Source organism: Tachysurus fulvidraco, chromosome 16, assembly GCF_022655615.1.
Source record: "Tachysurus fulvidraco isolate hzauxx_2018 chromosome 16, HZAU_PFXX_2.0, whole genome shotgun sequence".
Classification (NCBI taxonomy): domain Eukaryota; kingdom Metazoa; phylum Chordata; class Actinopteri; order Siluriformes; family Bagridae; genus Tachysurus; species Tachysurus fulvidraco.
Genome location: NC_062533.1, coordinates 503,222 through 517,896, shown reverse-complemented (window position 1 = coordinate 517,896; position 14,675 = coordinate 503,222). Strand labels below are relative to the sequence as shown.

The 14,675-nt window shown below is 39.9% G+C and overlaps 1 long non-coding RNA gene across 5 annotated transcripts; it reads right to left on the bottom strand.

Moving 5' to 3' along the window:
* Positions 1 to 5,113: 5,113 nt before the first annotated feature.
* LOC113638509 lies at positions 5,114 to 8,879 on the bottom strand. 5 transcript variants are annotated; one of them, XR_003439596.2, is made up of 3 exons: positions 8,612 to 8,879; positions 7,940 to 8,000; positions 5,114 to 5,589 (listed from the first exon to the last, which is right to left on the bottom strand). It is a non-coding gene; the product is annotated as an uncharacterized LOC113638509 (long non-coding RNA). The 5 variants fall into 5 exon arrangements; XR_003439594.2 differs by having other exon boundaries at positions 8,616 to 8,879; XR_007138201.1 differs by having other exon boundaries at positions 5,114 to 5,361; positions 8,616 to 8,879.
* Positions 8,880 to 14,675: the final 5,796 nt, after the last annotated feature.

The following is a 14,675-nucleotide window of genomic DNA, read 5'->3' as shown; positions in this document are numbered from 1 at the left end:
GTCTGTGGAAGTTCTGAGGCATGTTATTCCCAAATGCAACATCAACCTGAACCTCTGGTTTCAGACCCCAACTTTTCAAGGTTGCTCCCAACCTGTCTGAGCTGCGAGGGTGCGGAAAGTTAAGGAGTATTCCGCTGCACTTTGGCTCCCCTGGGAAATTTTCAGGAGGCACTCCTCTGCGCTCTCCCCTCCAGCAACGTGGTTGAATACGGTGCGAAACTGGGCAAGGAAGTGGTTGAAGAAAGGAAACGCTGATCCGTCCTCTCTCCATACAGCGGTGGCCCACTCGAGAGCCCTTCCGGTAAGCAGGGTGCACACCAGTGCTATACGGCTAGCATCCATGGGATAGAGAGACGGTTGTTGTGTCACAAACAGCGAACACTGCATAAGAAAACCCCTGCATCTCGACGGGTGTCCATTGAATCTCTCCGGGAAGGAGAGTTGTGGGTCAGTGGTCGCGGGGATCACGCTGGAGGCTGTGGATGCATTCTGCAAGCTTTGTAGGGCTGTGACGAGTTCACCCGTGAGTGATGTGAGATGAGCCAGCTGTTGGCAGTGTTCGCTGACTGGCTGAACCTGGCAGAAGAGCTGTGAGGCAGCAGCTGGATCATATGTTGGTGAAGTCTTCTGTAATGACAGATCATGGGACGGAGGATCCATTTGCACGCTCTTTAATTCAAGCTCAGGGTACAACAGGCATAGGTCAGAATCAGCAGACAAAATATCAAAGAAGAGGCAAAAACCAGAAACAATAATACAGGCAGGAGTTCGGGGCAGGCGGCAAACAATCATAGAACAGAGTTAAATCAAAACAGAGTCAAAAACCAGGGATACACAGACAGGAAACCACTCAGACCGATAGTAGAGGCAAATCAAGACTTCACACTGAAATGGGGTTCAAGTACAGCTTATATAGGAAACAGGTGATTGAAAGCAGCTGGTGGAGTAATTATGACAGGAGCGGTGGATTGTGGGAGATGTAGTTCCGAAGTCACTAGAACTCGGGCGAAGGTTCCCTCTGGTGGTGGCCGGGAGGCGAGACAGGTGCTTCATTCATAACAGAATAACATGGTTTAAGCTTGTTAAGTACAAATTTACAGAACATCGATCAATACAGAACACAGCAGTGTGTTAAAGAAATTAAAATTAGTCAATATCTTTGCACCTGTAAATGTACAAAAGGCAATTCAAATAAATGACTTTAGAGATATTTCTATAAATATCTCTAAAATAAATGATTAAAGTAACTTAATAAAATCTCTTAATGTCACTTATGTTTTTCCTAACTTGAACTGTGATTTCCTTTATATTTTACATTGCTATTATTTGAGTAAATGTAGGCAACATATAATAATAAGAAGAAGAACAAATTTTAACTTAAAAAAATCCCATAGCCAATGGTGTTTCATACGTCTTTATAATGATATTTTATTGTCTATGTTTTCTCACAATTCTGATGTAATGTGAAGTAAAATAAAAAATCTAAAAATTTTAAATGCAAATTAATAATATAAACATATTATACAATCTGAGTGTTTTAAAGGCCACATCTGTAAAAATTCCAACTTCCCGCTGTGCATGTGAAAGTTCTTTTCTGCTGCTGTTAACATCCGAGAGCCATAGGCAATGACTCTCAACTTGCCATTCTGATTCTGGTACAGGACTGCTCCCAGTCCCTGGTTGGAGGCATCTGTATGAAGGATAAACGGTTGGGAGAAATCAGGAAAATCAATCAATTTTTCAAGAATCTCCTGAAGGTGTTTTGTCCACTCAATTGGTTGACTTGATGGCACAACCTGATTTTTCTTGTGAGTTTCCCTTTTTCTTTTCCCTTTTCTCTGGTCCTTACTACAATCAGCCTTGGCTTTTAGCAAGTCATACAGAGGGTTGGCGACCCGGGAGAAGTCTTTTATATATTGGCGATAATAGCTGAGCAGGCCCAGTACTTTACGCAATTCTCCCACAGTGCTTGGTGTCTTATCTTTAAGTGCTGTTACAGCAATGGTATCTGCAGGGTCCACACGGCTATCTTCAGCTGAGATGAGTCTCCCCAGATAATGTACTTCATTCTTGAAAAGTTCACATTTTCTTGGTTTCAGCTTAACTCTGTTGGATTTCAGTCTTTGCAGTACTTTCCTCACTGCCTCAACATGTTCATCAAATGACTCGGTGAAGACAAGAATGTCATCGATGCAGATTTTATCCCGTAGTCCCTCCAGGCATTCCTCCATAAAACATTGGAATGCGGTTGGCGCATTCATAAGATCAAACGGAATGTGGCACCATTCATATAAGCTCCACGGTGTAGTAAATGCGGTCAAGTGCTTGCTCTCCGGGGACTTACTGTAAAACCCTGATGATAGGCCTTTCCTTGATCTAATAGTGAGAACCATGCATTGCCTCCTAGTCCATCTAGTACATCCTGGAACCTAGGTATCGGCTGGCGGTCAGGAACTGTTTTGCTGTTTAGCTCTCTATAGTCTACACGATTGGATATGAGTAAGGAGAATGGGATTTCTGCACCCATCCTTGGGCAATCAGATCATGTAAGTAGTCCTTCAATTCCTGGTATAGCAGTTAGGAACTGAAGTGTAGGTGCGAGCAACAGGGGTGTGATCATTTAAGGTAAGACTCAGTTGCAATCCTGGAATACAGCCAATGTCAGACACAAACAGCAAGGCACTATCTTGTGTCACATAAGGCACTTTTACCTTTTTCATACTGTTTTGCAAGATTCGCACACTGCAAGTTTGGTGATTGCTGTGACTGATATGGACGTTCTTGTGGAACAGAAGAGGACTGCACTGAATTTGAAAGTGGAAAAGGTGGGTTTTGTGTCACTACCTGAGATTGACTTTGTGCAAACTGATGTGAAGACATGCATGGACCTGTCTGCTGTGGGTAGTTAAGTGATTCTGGTCTCCAGGTCAGAGTCTCTTGAGCTTTGGTACATCCTGATATCATCCTGAGTTCTGAGGAGAATCTTGATATAGTGGTATAGTCTTTGCTTCTGGTTCTGTGTTATTGACTGCAAAGCACTGCTGAGGGACAGAAGAGGGCTGGTGAATTGTCTCTTTTATCTGCATGATATTGTCACTTAAACGTTTCAGTTGTAACATGAGATCAAACTTAGGCGGCTTTGATTGACATCTTTGTTCAGGAACAGGCTCATTTAACTGCACAGCATGTACAGTACGACTTCGATCATGTTTGCGTTTGTTCTGTCTTTCAGATACGTTGGAGGAAGCAACATTGAGTTTCTCCATCAGCACTTCATCTGAGATGTTGGGGTTAGACAAGTATGGCTGAAGGTCATTTTGAACGCGATCATTTTGCAGCCGTGCCAGGACAGTGTGCAGGAACATAATTTGTACAAGGGCGGGATCATATTTTTGTAGACAAAAGGATGATGAAACAGTCACCAGATATCTCACATGATTGACAGAAGTACATGATGTACACAGTGGCCTCGGACACACCGATAACATATGTGAAGCTGCTGACCACACACCGTACGAGGCACATCTGATAAACAGTTTCATAAATGGATTAAGAGAGGACAATGCAAGAAAGTTCAAGCACATGGGCATTACCTGGGTCACTGGAACATTATCTCTGATTGAACAGCACTATATATATATATATATATATATATATATATATATATATATATATATATATATATATATATATATATATATATATATATTAGGCCTGTGCAAGTTAACGCGTTTTAGCGAGTTAACGCATTAATTAATTAACACTGACACACTATAGTTTATCGCGCATTAACGTACTTTTTATTTTGAAAGTCCGTTACTCACCGTGTTTGAATACACATAGATAGACTGTAATAATACAAGCGAATACAACACAAACCATGGGTCACAGGAGGGGTGAGAGGTTTATCAATAGGCTACTGGCTGCTTGGGATGAGCGTCATGGCCTACACAACAGAGAGAGCTACAGCGCGAAACAGAAAATATCTGGGGTCTCATTTAAAGTGACGTGACATATGGCTAAGTACGGTGACCCATACTCAGAATTTGTTCTCTGCATTTGACCCATCCAAAGTGCACACACAGAGCAGTGAACACACACACACCGTGAACACACACCCGGAGCAGTATAAATATAAAGCATGCGTACACACAAAACGGGCTGGAAATGTGCGTACGCCAGTTTTCACGCAAAGTTTGTGATCTATAAAAAAAACAAACTTGATGGGAGAATGTGAGCACCTTTAAGCAAACTTTGAGACGTGCGTACGCACATTCTGGAGACAAAGGGATTAGTCGATAGATAGTCGATACATCAGGTTCCCCTACACTGTGCGAGAACAGGCCGAAATTAAAATGCAATTTGCAGCAATGTCTGGTTTCCCAAATGTAATCTGCACAATTGTCTGCACTCATGTTGCTATAAGGGCACCATCTGAAAATGAATTTACTTATGTTAATAGAAAGCATGTGCATTCTATTAATGTGCAAATCATATGTGACTCCAACATGACCCTCACAAACATTGTGGAACACTGGCCTGGTTCAACACATGATTCCTTTATCTTGACACATAGCAGTGTAGGGAACAGACTAAATGCAGGCGCAGTACGTGATGGCTGGCTTCTTGGTGAGTTTAACAATATTAAAAAGTAGAAACTGTAACAATTTTGTTTTTAATATAATTATAACAATGTTCCTCTTAATATAATTTTAACCTGCAGGTGACAGTGGCTACCCCCTGAGACACTGGCTCCTCAACCCATTTTTATACCCGTAGAGCGCAGAGGAAACTCATTATAATGAGGTCCACTCTCGTGCCTGTGCAGTTGTGGAGCGTGCCATCGGCATCCTGAAAAGCAGATGGCATGCTCTGGATTCCTCAGGTGGCAGACTTTTATACCATCCAGCAAAAGTGTGCAAGATTGTCAGGGCCTGTGGTGTTTTGCACAATCTAGCACTGAGGAACGGTATTCCTCTCCCTGCTGATCTTCCTCTACCCCAACATTGCGACCCCGAGCCACAGCCCCCTGGCCGACAAGAGGGATATCAACAAGGTGCAAGAATCCGTGACGATGTCATGCAGCGTTTGTAAAGAAAAACAAAACTCAAGGTTCATGTTTTAACGGCATCTTTTAATGATTGTGCAATTTCTTGCATCACTTCTCTCATCTGCCGTAGCTCATCTGCAACCCTGTTGACAGCGTTTATTGTCTCTGCTGTAACTGCAGGACTGCGTCAGTGAGTACTCGACCACTTTTGGACGTGCCATATGCAGAAGGGGCACTGCTTTGAGCCGGACACTGTGCATCTACACCTGAGAACCCCTCCTGTTCACCCACAGCTTCAGACTCCGGAAGGACTGGAGGAAAAACAATTGGCAACATTTATCCATTTATCACCCCACACACTCAAATGTACAGCGTTAATGATTAAAAATCTGTTTAAACTTGCTCCTCTGTGGTTTCATTCACGTCAGTGTCTCCCTCCTTTTCCGACACAATCCCACACACGCTGACCTCCCCAATTATAGCCGCGATTTTGCTGTCCACTGATGTGAGATCAGCTGTACTTGGGACATATATATATCCTAATAAAACACAAATGTAATATGTTGGTAAAAAAAATTAGTATACCTTCAGGTCAGACCATTTTTTCTTTAATTCTGCAACTGTCCGTTCTGTCCCACTGACACAATTGACAGCAGAAGCAATACTTTGCCACTCGCACTGCTTCTTTTCATTAGTGACCCCACTGCTGTGGCCACCAAATAAAACAGTTTTCCGAGCTTCCAACTCCCCTACAAGTGTTTCAATCTCAATTTCCGAGATATTAAGTTTTTTCCTCTTTTCTCACCTGTCGCCATCATTCAAAGTAACCGAAATACACTTTTTCACTTTCTTTAATTAATTAATTGGCGGGTCGCATGACAGTTTTCCAGGTATATATGGGATTCCAGTCTCATTTGCATGCCGAATTAGGTGATTTGCATTGACTATTTATGGTTAAACATGGGCCTGTACAGGGCGGGATTTGAGGCTGGTTCACGTACGCACATCTGCTGGTGATCTGTGATTTATAAAGGGAACATTGCTTACAGGTGTGCTTAAGCACGGTTTAATAAATCGGAATTTTTTTGGCGTACGCCATTTTTGGCTTTTGTGCATACGGAAACTTTTAGTAGGGATCCTATGCACAGTTTTATAAATGAGACCCCTGGTGCGGACAGAAAAGTGGAAAAAGGTACCGAAATCTTAAATGGACATATTTAAGATTTTACTTATTTTAAACCTCTTCCACACGTTGGAGCTATTTGTAACCACTGCAAAGCTGAATTGTCTTATCATCGGAGTACTTCGAGTCTGAAGTATCACTTAAATGCAAAGCACTTTATTTGATTAAAGTTTTGACAAACCAAATGTTATTGCACTTTTGTTCATACAGCAGTACTTTGAAAGAATAAAATTACACAATACACTACTTTTTATTTCATTATTGAATTTTGCGCATGCTGCGATTAATCACAGAAAAATCATGCAATTAATCTCGATTAAAATATTTCATTGTTGCCCAGCACTAATATATATATATATATAGTGCAGAAACAGATTGCAACGCATGGATAGAACAGCAGAAAAAATAATTGCCGCCCCCCTGCCCATTCTCCAGGACTCGTACAACACAAGAACCAGAAACAAGGGCAGTAAAAATCACTACTGACCCTTCGCACCCTGGACATAACCTCTTACAGCTCCTCCCTTCTCTCAGGTGCTACAGAACTTTACTAAAACTCCCAGACACAGGAACAGTTACTTTCCCCAGACAATCACCCTGATTAACACCTCACCATCATTATATTCACTGCTTCATATCTATAAGTGCTGCATTATCAGGTCCTTCAGTCATCACATCATCTGTATATATTACACACTACTGCTGCTGTATATTACACAAAAAACATAATATTGCACAATATTGTTATTTGCACTCCCACACTTTATGTACATAACTGATCGTTCATATTCCATATTCATATTTTATATATTTTATTCATTGTATATCCATATTTTATACTCATTCTGTCTATATTGTTTCTCATTGTCTGCATTGTTTTCTTGTATAGTATAGTATTATTTATGTGTGTACCTTTGAGAGTCACAAACTGCTGGAACCGAATTCCTTGTGTGTGTCAACACACTTGGCCAATATATCTGATACTGATCTGGACAGATTTGTGGACGGATCAGCATCCAGGAACACAGAAACAGGTCAAAACCATGTGGGGTTTGCAGTAGTCACCCAGAACAAAATTTTACTTTCCAGTAAACTCCTTTTCGGTAATCTAATTACTCAGCACAGGTGGCAAAACATACCACCCTCATAGAAGTCTGCAAATAGGCAGAGGGTAAGATTGTGTATACTGATAGCAGTTACGCCTTTGGCGTTACACATGATTCTGGCACACTGTGGAACCATCTGGGTTTTTAACTTTCTTAGGCAAACCACAGGCCGTTAACCACAGGAGTGGTTCCCATGGGAAGCCAGAGATCCAATTTTTGCAAATGTGAAGATGTAATGTTTAACTATTGCACAAACATGTCCTCTGTGTTATCTGATATTCATAGACAGGTGAAGAATGCCCTTACTAGACCACATGCAGATGCATGTATGCAGATGCATGTATGTAGATGCATGTATGCAGATGCATGTATGCAGATGCATGTATGCAGATGCATGTATGCAGATGCATGTATGTAGATGCATGTATGCAGATGCATGTATGTAGATGCATGTATGCAGATGCATGTATGCAGATGCATGTATGCAGATGCATGTATGCAGATGCATGTATGCAGACTTCAGGAGAAAAAACTGGAAAAAACTGGAAGGCCAAGCGTTGACTGGGACCGTTCCAGATTTTGTTGACTACACCCACTGACATTCTTGTATAGTTGAGAGAGCAATGTTGATCCACACCAGTCAAGTGACATCCTGAATATCCTGTTATTGAGACACAGAGAAGAAAATCACTCCTTTGCACGGTGTTCAGACATTCTAAGTGGTGTAGCGTGTGTAAACCTATTTCACAGAGAGACGAGAGCACACATCTGCAGGAGATCGAGACATGGACTATCCACCTGATCCAATTCAAACTGATTATACTCGGGCATTGACAAATATAGATGGATAAATTAACCTTGCTTAGTTTGACAATGAATGACAATGACAATGAATGTCATTGAAAAGTCCAATAGAAAGGATGATGTCTGATGTTAATGATTATTAGAGATGCACTGGATACTCGTCTGAAACGAGTATCCGGTACTGATAAAGCACTTTTGCCGAGTACGAGTATTATACGAGTAAAACGAGTCAACATCTGTGCTCGGATGAATGAAAATCGTCATTGTGTATCTGATTGTGTCAGCGTTCTGATATACTGTAGGCTAGTCACAGCGCCCCTCCCCCACACACATACAGATGTCTCGCTCTGCTCACTCAGTCACACACAACAGCTCTCTGTCTCTCCCTCAGTCACTCGGGGGCTTTTCTGTTAACGTTTAGGGTTTCTTCAGCTATTTACTTCGGGTTGTAAAGTTAATAATACGTACTTACTAACCAGTAGAGTTTTGGTAAACGTGGGTTCATTCAGACGTGGTGCTTGCTTGGTAGAATGCGACTCGCATTGCGTCTCTGCCTGTCGGAGATTTTTTTTTCTTTCAGCTGTCTCTAACCAGTAACCAGACACTGAGTGTCTGACACGTTTTTGCTGTATTTCATAAAAACATAAAGGTAGTTCGTTTGCTATCGTGATCAAAACCATTGATCTGAAGCTCAATCCTGATGCTGTCCTGTAAATATTTTTCTAATCGGCCTATATCAATTGCATGCTTAAAATAACATACCGGTTAAAATACCCGCCCATTTCAAGACAAGCCCCGCCTGCTTCCATGTTAGGCCCCACCCACTCTGAATACAGATACAGATAATTCATATGGTTAACGGATACAGATACAGATAATACTGTACTCGCTCATACCTAATGATTATGTTAAAATTTTATTTATATAGTTTGTCCTAAAGGACAAAAAGGAGGGAAATATAGTGGACATTTTAAATATCATGAGTGTTTATATATGCTTTCATAGTAAATTCTGTGTTAGACTAGGGAGAGAGAACAGGAGGCCCATGTTCCTGCCACTAATGTTCCTGCCACAAATGTTCCTGCCACAAATGTTCCATGTGCTAAAAGGATGGGAACTTGTGGGTGCATATCCTCTATGTGTGTGTGTGCGTGTGTGTGTGTTTGCCTCAAGGGGTTAATCCCTTTAAACTGTCACATAAATAGAAGCACACACACATACGAACACACACATACCAGGCCACACCTAGTGTACAAAAGGGAGAGATGAATCACTAAACTTTGCCTCTTCACTGTGTAGCCTTGACACTCTACACTGTATGGAAGCTTTTTGCTGCAGCAAAATAAAATACAATCTTTACTTCTTTGCTTTTACCACCAACTATGAGTCTAAGTGTGTTTTTTACATGTAGATCAAAACTACCACCACACCTTACACCACACTTCCAAGCAAGGGTGTGTATGTGTGTGAGTGTGTGTGTTTGCCCATGCTGTTAGCTGGAAATCACATTTCACAAGCCCCTTGGGGGTTAATCCCATTAAACTGTCAGAATATTTAAGAAGCCATAATTAAGTAATAAAATCTTATTTTGTAAAGATTCCTTTGTGTCACCAAACATTTTGATGAGATCTTAACATGAACTCATGCTTTCTGAAACAGATACCATGGGATTTTTTTTCAACTGTTTATTATAAAGCATCAAAAATCTACAATGTCTCATGAGAGCTTCAAACTTGACCTTAAAAATGCATCCTCCATTTACATTAGAGTCTAAAACCTTTTAAGTTGCCTTCAAACCATCAAAAGGTCTGCTTCGAGTCCCAGTCTTCCCAGTAACATGTTTCCATATGCTAGAGTAAACACTCATACACTACTTAAGCACATTTAAACTAATTAATGTGCTTGCAAAGCACATTCTTATTCTCTTGCATACTTATTATTATTATTATTATTATTATTATTATTATTATTATTATTATTATTATTATTAATGTGCTTGCTAAAGCACATTCTTATTCTCTTGCATACTTATTATTATTATTATTATTATTTTTATTATTATTCCGGACACTTTTTCGGCGCGTAACTTGTCCCGCAGCTTTTGTCCTAGACCCATAAATGAGGTGTCAAATCGACCGGCTCATTGAGGAGAGGTGTGCTATCTATTTTGTAAGCGATCAGAATTCCAGAATTCCCAGTATGGAAGTTCAAAGGGGTGTTTTTTCCCCATAGACTTGAATGGGGAATCTCTCTGTAGATGTGCTAACATCCAAAAGAGGGCAGCAGACACCAGTGAATCTGTCAGATCACACAACGTTGGAAGTACAGAACTAGGACGGAAGTACATTTTTCGGTCTGAAACGCGTTTTGGATTAAAGCGTTTTGTATTTAAAGGCTTACATATTCCAGTTCCTTAGAATCTTGGGGATTTTTTACAAGCATTTGTTTTGGTAAATATTACCCCAGTGAAGAAAGGTAAGCGCCGCCTATTTCCGGTGACTATCAAGTTGGATTAAATTAGTATGATGGCTATAAATCATATTATGCTTTGTGTGTGGGCTTAATAAAATCCCGAGAGTCTAAGCTTTCAAACACTATAACATTTAACCGTGTATTTAATGCTTAAACCTAGTGCTGGCATGCCTTGGACAGCACGGCGGTCACATATGTTGTTGTTTCTCAGCGGTCACATATGTTGTTGTTTCTGCCATTTGTATAACTTTTTGTTGTTTTCAACTATCAGTGTAGTTTTTATAATTTTTTATTTCACTTTAAACTAATGTCCTTTTAAGAACAGCAACGGCTCTTTTAAGAGACACCCATTAATTAAAATTAAGCGCATTTTTTCTTTGTCTCCTCACATTACATAATTATTTTTTAAACATATGACACGTATATCACAAAGAATGATAAGAATGACTTTAATATAATAAAGCTTGGGTATTGTTAGACACGCCATTCTTCACATTAGTGAATTAATACATAAAACCGCAAAGGCTTCCTCGTGTTCCTGGATGGCTTAGTGGATAGCGAATCCGTTTAGCATGCAGAGATTCGGGGTTTGAATGCACCCTTGGACAGTTTTTTTTTTTTTTCTATAACTTTATAATAAAGGTTCATTAGTTGACATTAGTTATCACATTACTTAACATGAACTAATAATGAACTGCACTTCTACAGCATTTATTCATTTTGTTCATGTTAATTTCAACATTTACTAATACATTATTAACACCGTGTTAACATTACTTAATATACTGTGAACTAACATGAACAAAGAATAAACTTTATTTTAACAAAGATTACTAAATACAATAATTTATTGCTCATGGTTAGTAAATGTTAGTTAATACATTACGTTTGAACTAATGATCCTTATTGTAATGTGATTATATTTTTTCCCAGTAGTTAATATACTGTGAACTAACATGAACAAAGAATAAACTTTATTTTAACAAAGATTACTAAATACAATAATTTATTGCTCACGGTTAGTAAATGTTAGTTAATACATTACATTTGATCTAATGATCCTTATTGTAACGTGATTATATTTTTTCCCAGTAAAATCACTGATTGATGCTTTAGTTCAAGATCTTCATGGCGTTTGTTTCAGGAAAATATAAATGGATTTTCAGGTGTGCTCTTTTGTTGCAGGTGAGAAACTAGTCTGCAAATATAACCATAGTAACTGTGCATCCATACCCTAGCAACCATGTAGTGCACCTTATGAACCATATTGCAATATAAAGAAGCCATATCTCAGTTACACAACATAAAACACTCAGCACGATGAGGGGAACTGACGTCACGTGTAGCCCCGCCCACAAAAGAAGCGAAATCAAAAATTTAGCACAACATGGACATGTCATATATCAAAACACTCAGCACGATGAGGGGAACTGACGTCACGTGCAAGCACATTCACATTTTCTTTAGGAAATGTACCGTTCTACTTATTATTATTATTATTATTATTATTATTATTATTATTATTATTATTATTATTATTATGCAGACTAGTTTCTCACCTGCAACAAAAGAGCACACCTGAAAATCCATTTAATTTTGTTCATGTTATTTTCAACATTTACTAATACATTATTAACACCGTGTTAACATTACTTAATATACTGTGAACTAACATGAACAAAGAATAAACTTTATTTTAACAAAGATTACTACATACAATAATTTATTGCTCATGGTTAGTAAATGTTAGTTAATACATTAAATTTGAACTAATGATCCTTATTGTAACGTGATTATATTTTTTCCCAGTAAAATCACTGATTGATGCTTTAGTTCAAGATCTTCATGGCGCTTGTTTCAGGAAAAGATAAATGGATTTTCAGGTGTGCCATATTGCAATATAAAGAAGCCATATCTCAGTTACACAACATAAAACACTCAGCACGATGAGGGGAACTGACGTGACGTGTAGCCCCGCCCCCAAAAGAAGCGAAATCAAAAATTTAGCACAACATGGACATGTCATATATCAAAACACTCAGCACGATGAGGGGAACTTGCCACATGCAAGCACATTCACATTTTCTTTAGGAAATGTACCGTTCTAGTTCATGTTATTATTTCAACTTGTTAAATAATTTTTTGTCTATACTTCTACACTTTCTCCATTATAATTATTATCTATTCCTTTAGACTTTGTCCACTTTGGCCATAATGTCTACTACATAACACATTCTTCCATACCAAAACATATGTCAATAGTGACACATGTTACTGGTGGCTACTTAACCTTATCCATATTCTCTGTGGCTGTTTAATATACAGTACAGGACACCTGGACATCACAGCCATGTGTACAGTATGTCCCCAAAGTGTTCCACCAAAACTGAAGATAAACGGTTGTCTATAATATGTAAGATTTCATGATGTGAAACATACAAAGAAGAAGAAGAAAAAGAAGAAGAATAAGAAAGTGATGTTAGGGGATGACCATTTATAGCTGCTACAGTGTAAGAACCAACATCAAATTTAAGTATAAATTAGTGTTAAAATGTCTGTTTATTACAAGGACGTGCTGTTATTGGAAAATCAATCTGATGGTGAAAAGACTAGATTCATGGATGAGTTTTTTCCCACAAGTTATTGTTTTATTCCTGTTTATTGTCAGGATCCAGCCCGGACTTTAGCCACGTGCACACCTGTTCCTCATGTGTTTAATTGTCATGTGTATTTAACCGGAATCCTTGTCGTCTGTCATGTCATGTTTAGTTTTTGTCCTTGTCCTTGTTTCATGTTTTTAGTCAATAAATTCAGTTTATTTTACACTATCCTGCATTTGGGTCTGTTTTTATCCCTGCGTTGCTGACAGAAGGATCCTGCCAGACTGAAGGAATCCTTCAGCTCGGCTGTGGACTTCGCTTGGCTGTGGACGTCGCTCGGCCCTTCAGCTCGGCTGTGGACGTCGCTCGGCCCTTCTGCTCGGCTGTGGACGTCGCTCTGCCCTTCAGCTTGGCCCTCCAGCTCGGCTGTGGACGTTGCTTGGCCCTTCAGCTCATCTGTAAACATCGCTCGTCCCTTCAGCTCGGCTGTGGACGTCGCTCTATCCTTCTGCTCGGCTGTGGATATCGCTACACAATCATGTAGGTGTGTGTGGGGGGTTGTGCTTGGCCCTTCAGCTGGGCTGTGGACATTGTTAGGCTCTTCAGCTGGGCTGTGGACATTCGCTTGGCCCTTCTGCTCGGCTGTGGACATCACTCGGCCCTTCTGCTCGGCTGTGGACATCGCTCTGCCCTTCTGCTTGGCTGTGGACGTTGCTCTGCCCTTCTGCTCGGCTCTGGACGTTGCTCGGCCCTTCTGCTCAGCTGTGGACGTCTGTCGTCTGTCTTCCTATGTCGTCAGACCAAATGCAGGATAGTGTAAAATAAACCCTGTTTATTTTACACTATCCTGCATTTGGTCTGTTTTTATCCCTGCCTTGCTGACATTTACTCTGTTGTCTGTTTAGTTGATCAGACACACATTTAATATCTTCTATTACTAAATAATGATGGAATGTCATTGGAAATATATAACCTGCTAAAAATGGGTTTGATTTCATTATAAAGGGGGGAAGATCTCGCTAATGCTGTCAAATAAATGAATCCAGTTTGTTTAAAAAATCTGATTTAAAAATGACTTGATTTGCTTTGTGCCTTGAAAGAAATGTAAACAAGCTGTTTATTGAATGACCTTTTTAAAGAAACCAGACGCAAGCTTTGGATAAAAGTCAGTCCACTTGATGGACAGTCCGGTCCCGCTGCATAAGACACGTAGGATCAGGTTTAGAGCTCAGGCTTTACATTGTTATGCTGATGATTTGACTGCATCCAGCTTTTATATTTGAGTGCAGAGAGATTGTGGGAAAAAATCAACCAAAAGTATCAGAGTCAGGCCTCTACAGGACACTTGAGATCTTCCACTCCATCCTCCAACACATCATGAGTTCTTCAAGGAACTGGCTTTGTACAGGGGAGCATTGAGATGCAGGAACAGGTATACGTATGGCATGTTGAGGGGCTTT